This window comes from Lepus europaeus, chromosome 10 (assembly GCF_033115175.1).
Source record: "Lepus europaeus isolate LE1 chromosome 10, mLepTim1.pri, whole genome shotgun sequence".
NCBI lineage: Eukaryota > Metazoa > Chordata > Mammalia > Lagomorpha > Leporidae > Lepus > Lepus europaeus.
Window position 1 is genome coordinate 52,568,625 of NC_084836.1, and position 9,538 is coordinate 52,578,162.

Sequence of the window (9,538 nt, forward strand, 5' to 3'; positions counted from 1 at the left end):
TAATAAAAGAGTTCAAGGGCTGGCGCCATGGCTCACTTGGCTAATCCTCCGCCTGTGGCGCCGGCACCCCGGCTTCTAGTTCCAGTTGGGGCACCGGGTACTAGTCCCGGTTGCTCTTCTTCCAGTCCAGCTCTCTGTTGTGGCCCGGGAGGGCAGTGGAGGATGGCCCAAGTGCTTTGATCCTTGCACTGGCATGGGAGACCGGGAGGAAGCACCAGGCCTGGCTTCAGATCAGCACAGCGCTGCCCATAGTGGCCATTAGGGGAGTGAACCAACGGAAGGAAGACCTTTCTGTCTGTCTCATGTCTATAACTCTACCTGTCAAATTAAAAAAAAAAAAAAAAAATTCAAGAAAAAAACATTGCCTCACATAAATCAAATCTGTGGATGTAGTTCTCTATCTCCCCCACAATAAAAATATAAACAATTAATCAAGGGTACTAAATATCAAGTGTAAAATATAGAAAAATGAGTAACTCAGAAAGAACATATCACAAAGACTGTTTGGGATGTTTTAACAGCCTTTTCAGAAAAACATAGCTATTCATTATATATCACTTCTTAAAAATGCTCATTAGTATAATCACAAAAATATTTAAAATACTAGGAAACTATCAACAGCACGATAGTTGACACAGCTTTCCAAATTTCTAATTTCACTTAGCAGCTAGAATATCACTGACCTTAAAGGAACAGGCTCATTTTTTTGTGCAAATATAGTCTAATACTCAAGTATGAGTAACTGCAGTCTGTCAGGCATTCTTTTCAGTACAAATGGTGTGCCATGAAAAACCGTGGCTTTTTACTAGAGACAATCATTATATTTCAATATATAGCCAAAATGTTTTAAGTATACTTCCCATCTTGTCACAGTATATTAAAAAATATGTGCAAGGGTAAAATTTAATTAAAAATTTTTTTTTCCATTTCATCAAGGGCATTTAGGTGAAGCTTAATTGTGAGTAAATGGCAGTGAAGAATACAAGGACTATCTGAGGTGCCAACTTTACCTACTGTTGCTTTTGTGCCATAGGTGCAAATGCAAATGTCAATGCAGTGAAAAGGTGAAGAACATCTTAACTAATTATTATAAGAACAATTTTGCAGTTGGAGACTCCCTGAAAAAATGTCTAAGGAATCTCTAGGATTCCTTGGACCATACATTTAAAATCACTCAGATAATATAATTCATTTAATAGTTAAAAAAAAAACACCACAATTATTCTCTTTGTCCATATTTATAGCTTAATGGGAATCTTAAGCAATGCTATAAGGGAATAAGAGCTTTATAGAACAAAAACTAACACTGCACAGCATATTCTTTTATGGTTTATAAAACATTTATGAATATTTCACTTAATCCTCAACAATTCCAATAAGTCTATGTCATCGTTTTCATTGAGGAAGCAAGGAAGTAGGAAAACTTCAGAAAAGTATACATTTTGCCTGAAAAACATTTTAATAAGAAATTAAACATACAAACACTGAAAACAGCCCCTCTCAGCAATACAGATTCAATGTAATATTTCCAGTTTAAGAATTTCAAGGGCATGAGAAAACAGTATACAGTACGTAACATAATTCATCCCTACTCCTCTTTTTTATCTGCTTAATGCAGAGTTCAAGACTGCAGAGTTTTGCTATTGTTACCAGAAGTTTATTGATAAATCCTAGAAAAAGTAGCTTTAGATGTGTAGCACAGTGTAGTATCAGGATACCACATTCCCACTGCAACTTTGAAATTCAAGGTAACAAAAGAATCAGATGAAGCATTATTTGACACCTAAAAATATTAAATAAAGTAGCTTATACTTACAGTCTTTTTTATGAATCAATGCTATCAGTTCCATGAACTGAGAACTTAGTATAAAGTAACTGAAAAAACATATCTAATACAAGAAGGATAAATTCTGGAAGACATAATTAGAATTATTTTACCTAATGTTTTCCATTTCCTTTCCAGAAGCTTTGCCATAAACTGTTATTTAAATACACAAAACATTGTTTACTTTCATCTTTTTACCTCCCCACAAGGCAAAAAAGAAAAACAAGAGGCAATGGTAACTCACTAATGGGACAACCATTAGTTGTCTTTTTTAAGATAAAGTTACTTTATGATATGCTAAACAAGTTTTAAGTAAATGAGGAAATCTATTGAAAGAATACATTTACTGAAATAAATCTCAGAGCAACTGCTGAAAATTCACAGAAGTTCTGTGATGCTTTCAATGGGTGCTCTCTTCCTTTAATATCTTTATTCAATCTATCTGTTCAATTGCTAAAAAAATTCAATCCCCCATCACTGGAAAAGATCACCCAGCAAGGATCTCAGGACAGCAGACTCCAGTTTAAATTTAAAAGGTCTCACTGATATTGAATATATATCAAGTAGCATAACTACAAGAGTAAAAGTGTAAAATAGCATAACTACAAATGTAAGGTTTAGGAATCAGTTTAATATAAAATTCAAACTCAGAACATTAGGTAATTACTCTTCAGTTAGAAAGACTAAGATTCTTAATCTAAAAATGAATTTATTTCTAGTATTCAAGCATCTCATATATAATCAAACAATATTAAGCATAGCAATGTTTTAAAATATTGTCCTACTGTATAACAAAAAGGAAATGAAAACTCTGCAGTTGACCTTGCAAATGTTTTCACTTCAGATAAGTAAACTAAATGCTTCTTAAAACCAGTACATGTTCCTTAAACTTTCATTTCATTTTCCTCTAAATTTTAAAGTTCCTTGGAAATAGTTTTTAAAAATGTTTAATCTTCTACTGACACAAAGGGAAAAAACTTTCTTAACTGTTACTGAATCAATGAGTGTTGTGCATCATTCATCTGAGCAACATCAGGAATCAGCACTACACCATTAGGAAGTATGAACCATTAGTGGTACCTTTTGTTTGTGCTGAATTTTAAAAAGCAGCATAAAATTCCTGATAATTTTTAACTACAGGGTTTTCTATGACTACAGGGTTTGGTCTTACAACCCAGTGCTCAAGTGGGTTCAAATAAAGTACAATAGTTTATATATAGCAAGTCAGTTTTTACTGCAAATGGATAAATTCATTCCATTCTTTGTAGCTACTGCTTCTACTACATTTATGAGTTTTCCAAAGAACTAATAAATTAAAAGACCCAAGTCCTCAAACAGTAATTAGTACCTTTCCTATGAACACTGAAAACCATTAGCTTTCAACACAAGGGTAAGCCATGGTACAGGTCTCCCATTTATAGATGGCTGAATTTTTAAGTCTGTACAATGCTACGATGAATCATTGCCATCAGCCAAAACACCTATTTTTAAACTAGTTTTGAAAGAAATTCAATTTGAAAGGGCTAAAAGTAAAAAGTTCAGGCTAACCGCTAAGCTTATGGAGTCCTTTCACAAATAATAGTAAATAAAAAGGGCATATATTTAGGCACAACCCTATAAAATCTTAAGACAACAGACATACATAAGAACACAGTATTTTATTAGAATAGATACACGCTGATCAGTAAATCTCCTTGATATTCAATAATAAAGTTGCTTATTTACACTTTCAGCAAAAGAGACCTTTGTAAAATCAGCCAAAATCTCTTTATGAGCTACAATTTTACATACTGATTTCAATTCTCAATATCTAACAAATATCTAAACAAAAGGCAAGGAATGTGAACACAAGCTTTGCATCCAAATCTCAAGACAACTGAAATATATAAATTACCACATTATCCATCTCTGCATAGCACTTCCACCAATCTTAAATTACAAGATACACTAGGAAAATTCCTCACATACATGGGTCAAGTTTTTAAAAAAATTCTTTATTATGCCTTGCTATACCTTCCTGACAAGGCAGCTCTTTACCATGGGGCCTTCCTTTTATGTAGCTAAGAGAAATTACTGGAATTCTATTTAGAAGATTGTTATTGAGTATAAAATGAAAATCAATTTGTAAACTAAAAGATTTCAAAGACAATGTAGAAATATATTTTTCAGAATCATACTGTTCTCTTCAAGTATCCTTCCTGAGTGTTTATCACCATTAATCCTGCAATTTCCCTACCCTCAGGATGCTTAAGTTTCAAGGGCATTGAGTGTCTATGTGCACAGCACCACACCAGTGCTCTGAGGCGTACAAAAGAACATACAATCTCCACAGAGTTTCCCATTTAGTAGGATAACAAAAACAGACAATGGTAACTGAAGATAGGAAGTGATATGTGTCACAGAAAGGCAGAGAGATGACTTTCATGGGGTTGGAAGTAGGCGGGAGAAGAATGACAGAAATCACATTCGTGTCCCACACATTTTAAAATTAAACCAGGTTGGTATTGGGCTCTTTGGCTGTATTTTGACACCCAGTACATTAAAACCAAACTGGCTACAACTGTTCCAACGATCTTCTTTGGGACTTCCTTAGATAAGGCAGCTTTACAATTTACTAAGAACGTCAAACAAGAAAATGCAAATGAACTCTTAATGTAGTGAAGATATGAAAGCATTCAGGACTCTAAATAAAATTGCTGCATCTCTCGAGTATTACTTCTCTAACATTTTGTGATGAAAAACCAAAGTGGGTCTCTCACACTGTGTGATTAAGGCACCCCTTTTCTGGGGGTATGATAAGAATAGTAATAGTAATAATAATAAAATAATAATGTGCTGCATTTCTTCCTTCAGGCTGTCTATTATGGATAGACTATTGTCCTAAAAGTTAGGAGACCCACTGATTATTTTATCTACTGTAGGCCTCAGTTTCCTCTTCATGACAGGGTGGGACTGAATGATCTAAATAATCCCTTCCGGCCCTTAAAAAAAAAAAAATCCCATGACTCCATTATGACTCAATTAATACTATTTTAAGAATTTTAAGAGTCAGTTTTTAAGAATGATAAAGGCTTTAAGTTAAATGAACATCTTCTTCTATAAGTTAGTTCTTGCTAAAATAAGGTCCTGTGAACAAGTCCAAAAGGCACTCTCACTACCAAAAAAAGGGGGGGGGGGCCTTAAAGATGAACTCATGAATTAGAAACTTATATTATAATGATTCCATATATATTCGATGTTTCCAGCAAAAAAAAAAATCCAATTAGCCTGAATTTAAAAACATTAAGATCTCCATCTTCACTTGGTGTCAACTTTCCACCCATAAAAATGTGACTTTCCCGTTACTGTAGTACAGAACTGCTTCTATTCATACCAATCAGGAGTTCCAGGGCCAAAATATTTGTCTAAACTCTTGAAGAGGGTGGGAGGGACACCAGCGAAGGGGAAGCAAACCATCTGCTCAAACTCGCAAGGATGATCTTTTCTCCAAAAGGCATTCCCCCCCCACCCCCACCCCAACTCCGAGCAGAAGAAAAAAATCCGGGGGGCCCAGCTCACCGGGGGCGGGGCGGGGTGGGGTGGGGAGGTTTCCAATAAAAATCCCTGGCGCTGATGATCAGTTTCAGGATCAGACACACCGAGATGGCGAAAAAGAGAAGACGACAAACTTCCTGGATTTCCTCCCCCTCGCTACGAGAGAGAGATTTCCTCTTGCTGACGAAGGGAAAGGCCCCTTTAACAGTTTTTCTCCGCACCGCGGCTGCTGCCAGACTAGGTGGGGCTCCCTCCGCTGCCTTCCTCCTGCCACTTCCCGCAACAAATGGAGCAAGCCAGCCCCGTTTCAGGCAAACTTTTTCCCTGTCAGGCTGGAGCCCGCGGGGCGCCGGGGAGTGGTTTCCCCCGAAAGCTCCTCAGCCCCGGCTCGGGGCTGGGGGAGGCTGGGTGTTCGCAAACGACAACTTTCTGGTTTCCGTTCTAACTTCCACCCACCCCCGGGAGGGAGCCCAGGCGGCCAGCGAGGGGGGCTCCGGGGCGGGGAGCGAGCCTTCGGGGGAACCGGCGGGGGAAGGCGGGCGGCGGGAGAGGCGGCGGCGGCCGCCGGCAGGAGGGAGCGGGCGGGCGGGGGGGGGGTCCTCGGGCTCTCACTTCCTCCGCCATATTTCAGACATTTGACCCCTTCCGCAAAGCGCGCTGTTCCCCCGCGGCGGCGGTGGCTGCGGCTGGCCCTCGCCGGCCTGGGAGGCAGCGCGCTCCGCGGCCGGGCTCGCGGCCCCCGCGCCACCTGCCGCGCGCCGAGGGGCCGCCGGCGCCCCCGCCGCCCCCGCCGCGGCCCCTGACCGCCCCGCCCGGCCCGCGCCGCACCCCACCCCAGCAGCTCCCCTCAGCCGGCGCCCGGCCCCCGCCCCGCGCCGCCGCCGCCGCTGCCCTCGGCGGCCACGCATGCACGCTGCGAACCTCTCACGCTGTCACCGGGTCCTCGCGGCCGGCGTCGCCCTGCGCTCCCTCCGGGTCACTGCTCCCGGCGCCACGGCGGTACTGCCGCTGCCGCCGCCGCCGCCGCCGCTCCGGCTGGTTTACACGCCTGACTCTGGGCGAGGTTTGGCGGTGTCGCCTTGACGTCAGGCGTTCAGCCTCGCTCTCGCTTCCGCCCGCGGGCGGGGCGCGCGGGTGCGCGGCCCGGGAAGGGGCGGGGCCGCGGGGCGGGGCCAGGGCACCGGGGGCGGGGCCGCCGCGCGCCGGGTTCTCGCCGTCGGCCTCGCGCCGGCCTCCGGCGCCGCGCGAGCTCCGGCCCGGCACACGTGGCTCCCTCGCGGCCTGCGCTGCGCGGTGTTGCTCGCTGACCTCCGCAGGCTGGCTGGTGGGTGGAATCACGGGTGGGCCTCCGAGTGGGCTGCGGTGCAGATCAGGGGAATCAGGAACCCTCCGGAACCCCAAAGATGTCTTTTAATGTAACCCAGAAATCAGTCGCCCAGGCCTCCAAACGTTTGGTGTTGGCGTGGTCCTTTGTGCTGGGAAGTCACTGAGCCCCCGCGGAGGAGCCTAGGCCGGGGCACAGCCTCTTCATTGCTGGAATTTGCCTTTCTCTGGAAGTGTCTGGTTCACTGGATGAACTCTTTCCAAATTACTCCTGCCAAGCGCAGTTGGCAGATCGACCATCCCCACACAGGTTTGCACCTTGCACCCACAGCGATATTAAGCGAATGCAATAAATTGCGTATTCAAATGCGTGACTCCAGTGACTTTATAGGATTGTCCGTAAGGTAGGTTTTTTTCATGTAACTTCAGGGCATCAGAAAACATTTTCTATTCCAAAATGCTTTGATCTCAAAAAGGGCGGGAACTTGACAAGGGAATTTGCCATCGTTAGAGAAAAGATGAAACGCAAGTACCTTTGGTACAAAATTTGGAAAGTAAAAGTGTGATTGTTTTCACTCCTTTTAATCCTATATTGTAAGTGAAAACTAAGCTGACCTTAATGGTTAAAGGAATAGAGAAGAATGAACTATAATTATCTAAAACCTTTGTATGTGTGTTTTCTTGGTTATTTTACAATTGAGGTTAATTGGGTATGTTATATATTTTGATAATTTCTGTTTCCCTAGAAACTTTTTAATGACAGTTTCCAGAACACATCTCATAACAATCTATTGGAACTACTATAAATTCTGAATGAATTAATTAAAAATAAATTTCAGTTTTCTACCTTATCAATTATTACATGAAAATTTGAAAGTCTGAAAGCCTGAAACTTTGGGCTCACAAAAAGCACTGTTACCTGAGTATTCATACGCATGGATTACAGGATTTTTTACACTAAAATAAGCTTACCTTTAAATCCATTTTCCATGAACTTTTTGAAGTACCCTCATACTGTGTAGGGTTTTTTTTTTTTTTTCCCCAGTAACTGTGACCTATGGGCAATTGATTTCTTTCCAGAAAGAAGATTGAAACTAGGATTTTTAGAGTTTGAGAGAATGTGTGAAATGCCTTATTTAATAAAAAATACATTTATTCGCTATTAGATGGGAAATCATTGCACTTGTATTAAATAATCCTCAGTATGCAGAGCACCAGAATCTGCTCCTCTTAGTGCCGGGTTTGCTTCTGAGCCCCTTGTTCTATGGATTTCCTTGCCATCTTCACCAGGATGTTCACTTGGCAGCTTGCATAGATCATGTGTGCAAACTGAACCCAGTTCCTTTGTCACCAAACCAGTTTCTCCTCCTTTTCCTTTGTGAATTGTATCACCACCTTTACAGTTACCCAGCCTTCAAGCCTGAAGCCCCTCTCTGCATTTTCTGAAATAACCCATCAATGAACTTAACTATTAGATAGCAATTCAACAAGTTCTTTCACTGTGTTTCTCCTTTGCCACTTCTACTAAGACAACACTTGGCTTAGGTTGGCAAATTTCTCAGCTCCTGGAGTTTTTCATTGTGGTAGCCTCAGGTCTGTTCCTGGTGTGATCTATTCTTCACATTGTTGCCAGATGAATTATCATAAAGCACACAGAGAACATCACTCCCTTCCTCAAAGAGCCTTTGATTACTCCCCCTGCTCTACCAAAATAAAGTTAAAATCCTGTGTCTCACTTTTTCCCTTGACTTAAAACTGCTTTACAGGGACCAGCGTTGTGGCGTAGAGGGTAAAGCCACCAGCTGCAATGCCAGTATCTCATATGGGTGTCAGTTTGAGTCCAGGCTGTGCTTGCTTGCCCGCCCTCTTCCTTCCTTTCTTCCTTCCTCCCTCTCTCTCTCTCTCTCTCTCTCTCTCTCTCTCTCTCTCAGATTTAATTATTTATTTGAAAGGCACAGCTACAGAGAGAGAGAGAGAGAGAGATCTTCCATCCGCTGATTCACTCCCCAGATGCCTGCAACAGCCAAAGTTGAGCTGATCTGAAGCCAGGAGCCAGGACCTTCTTCTGGGTCTTCCACGAGGGTACAGGGGTCCAAGCACTTGGGCCATCTCCCACTGCTTTCCTAGGTCATAGCAGATAGCTGGATCAGAAGTGGAACAGCCAGGACTGGAACCAGCACCCATATGGGATGCCGGCACTGCAGGTAGTAGCCCACGCACTATGCCACAGTGCTGGCCCCTGCTCCACTTTCAATCCAGCTCAATTCAAATGTTTTGGAAAAGCAGCGGAAGATGGCCCAAATGTTTGTACCCCTGTCATCCACATGGGAGACCCAGATGAAGCTCCTGGCTTCAGCCTGGCCCAGCCCTGGCTGTGGCAGCCATTTGGGGAGTGAACCAGGGGTTGAAAGATTGATGTGTTTCTTCCTCTCTGTATAACTCTGCCTTTCATATAAATAATTTTTTTTCTTAAACTACCTGTGTCAGAGTGGACTTTTTATCCTGCTCCCATCTCTAACCCATTTCATTCTGCTAAAACCTTCCTTATTATTCAACATCCATCTATTTTCTCAAAAAAAAGAAAAAAAGAAAAAAAAAAAAAGACCTTCTTTCCACTAATGTGGCCTCATGTTTTGAATTTCCCCTGATACTTTATTGGTTTTTTCTTTTGTCCCTGGTGTCAGACTCTGCTATGAAAACAAGGGTTTGCAGATTTCTTTCTGTCAAGGGTCAGAAAGTAAATACTTTATGCTTTGTAGGCCAGATGATCTCTGCTGCAGCTACTCAGCTGTTGAACTCTGCATTTGTAGCAGAAAAGCAGCCATAGGCAATACATTAAAAATGGATGTGGCTGAG

General features: G+C 42.3%; 1 protein-coding gene across 2 annotated transcripts in view; it reads right to left on the reverse strand.

Moving 5' to 3' along the window:
* Positions 1 to 6,416, reverse strand: part of RAP1B (RAP1B, member of RAS oncogene family) — a 46,100-nt gene extending 39,684 nt beyond the window's left edge. Inside the window, exon 1 of one of the 2 annotated variants that reach the window (XM_062203273.1) lies at positions 6,281 to 6,416. The gene's annotated coding sequence lies outside the window, so the exon portion shown is untranslated. The remainder of the gene's footprint in view (positions 1 to 6,280) is intronic. The other variant, XM_062203272.1, reaches the window with a different exon arrangement.
* Between the last annotated feature and the right edge of the window lie 3,122 nt (positions 6,417 to 9,538).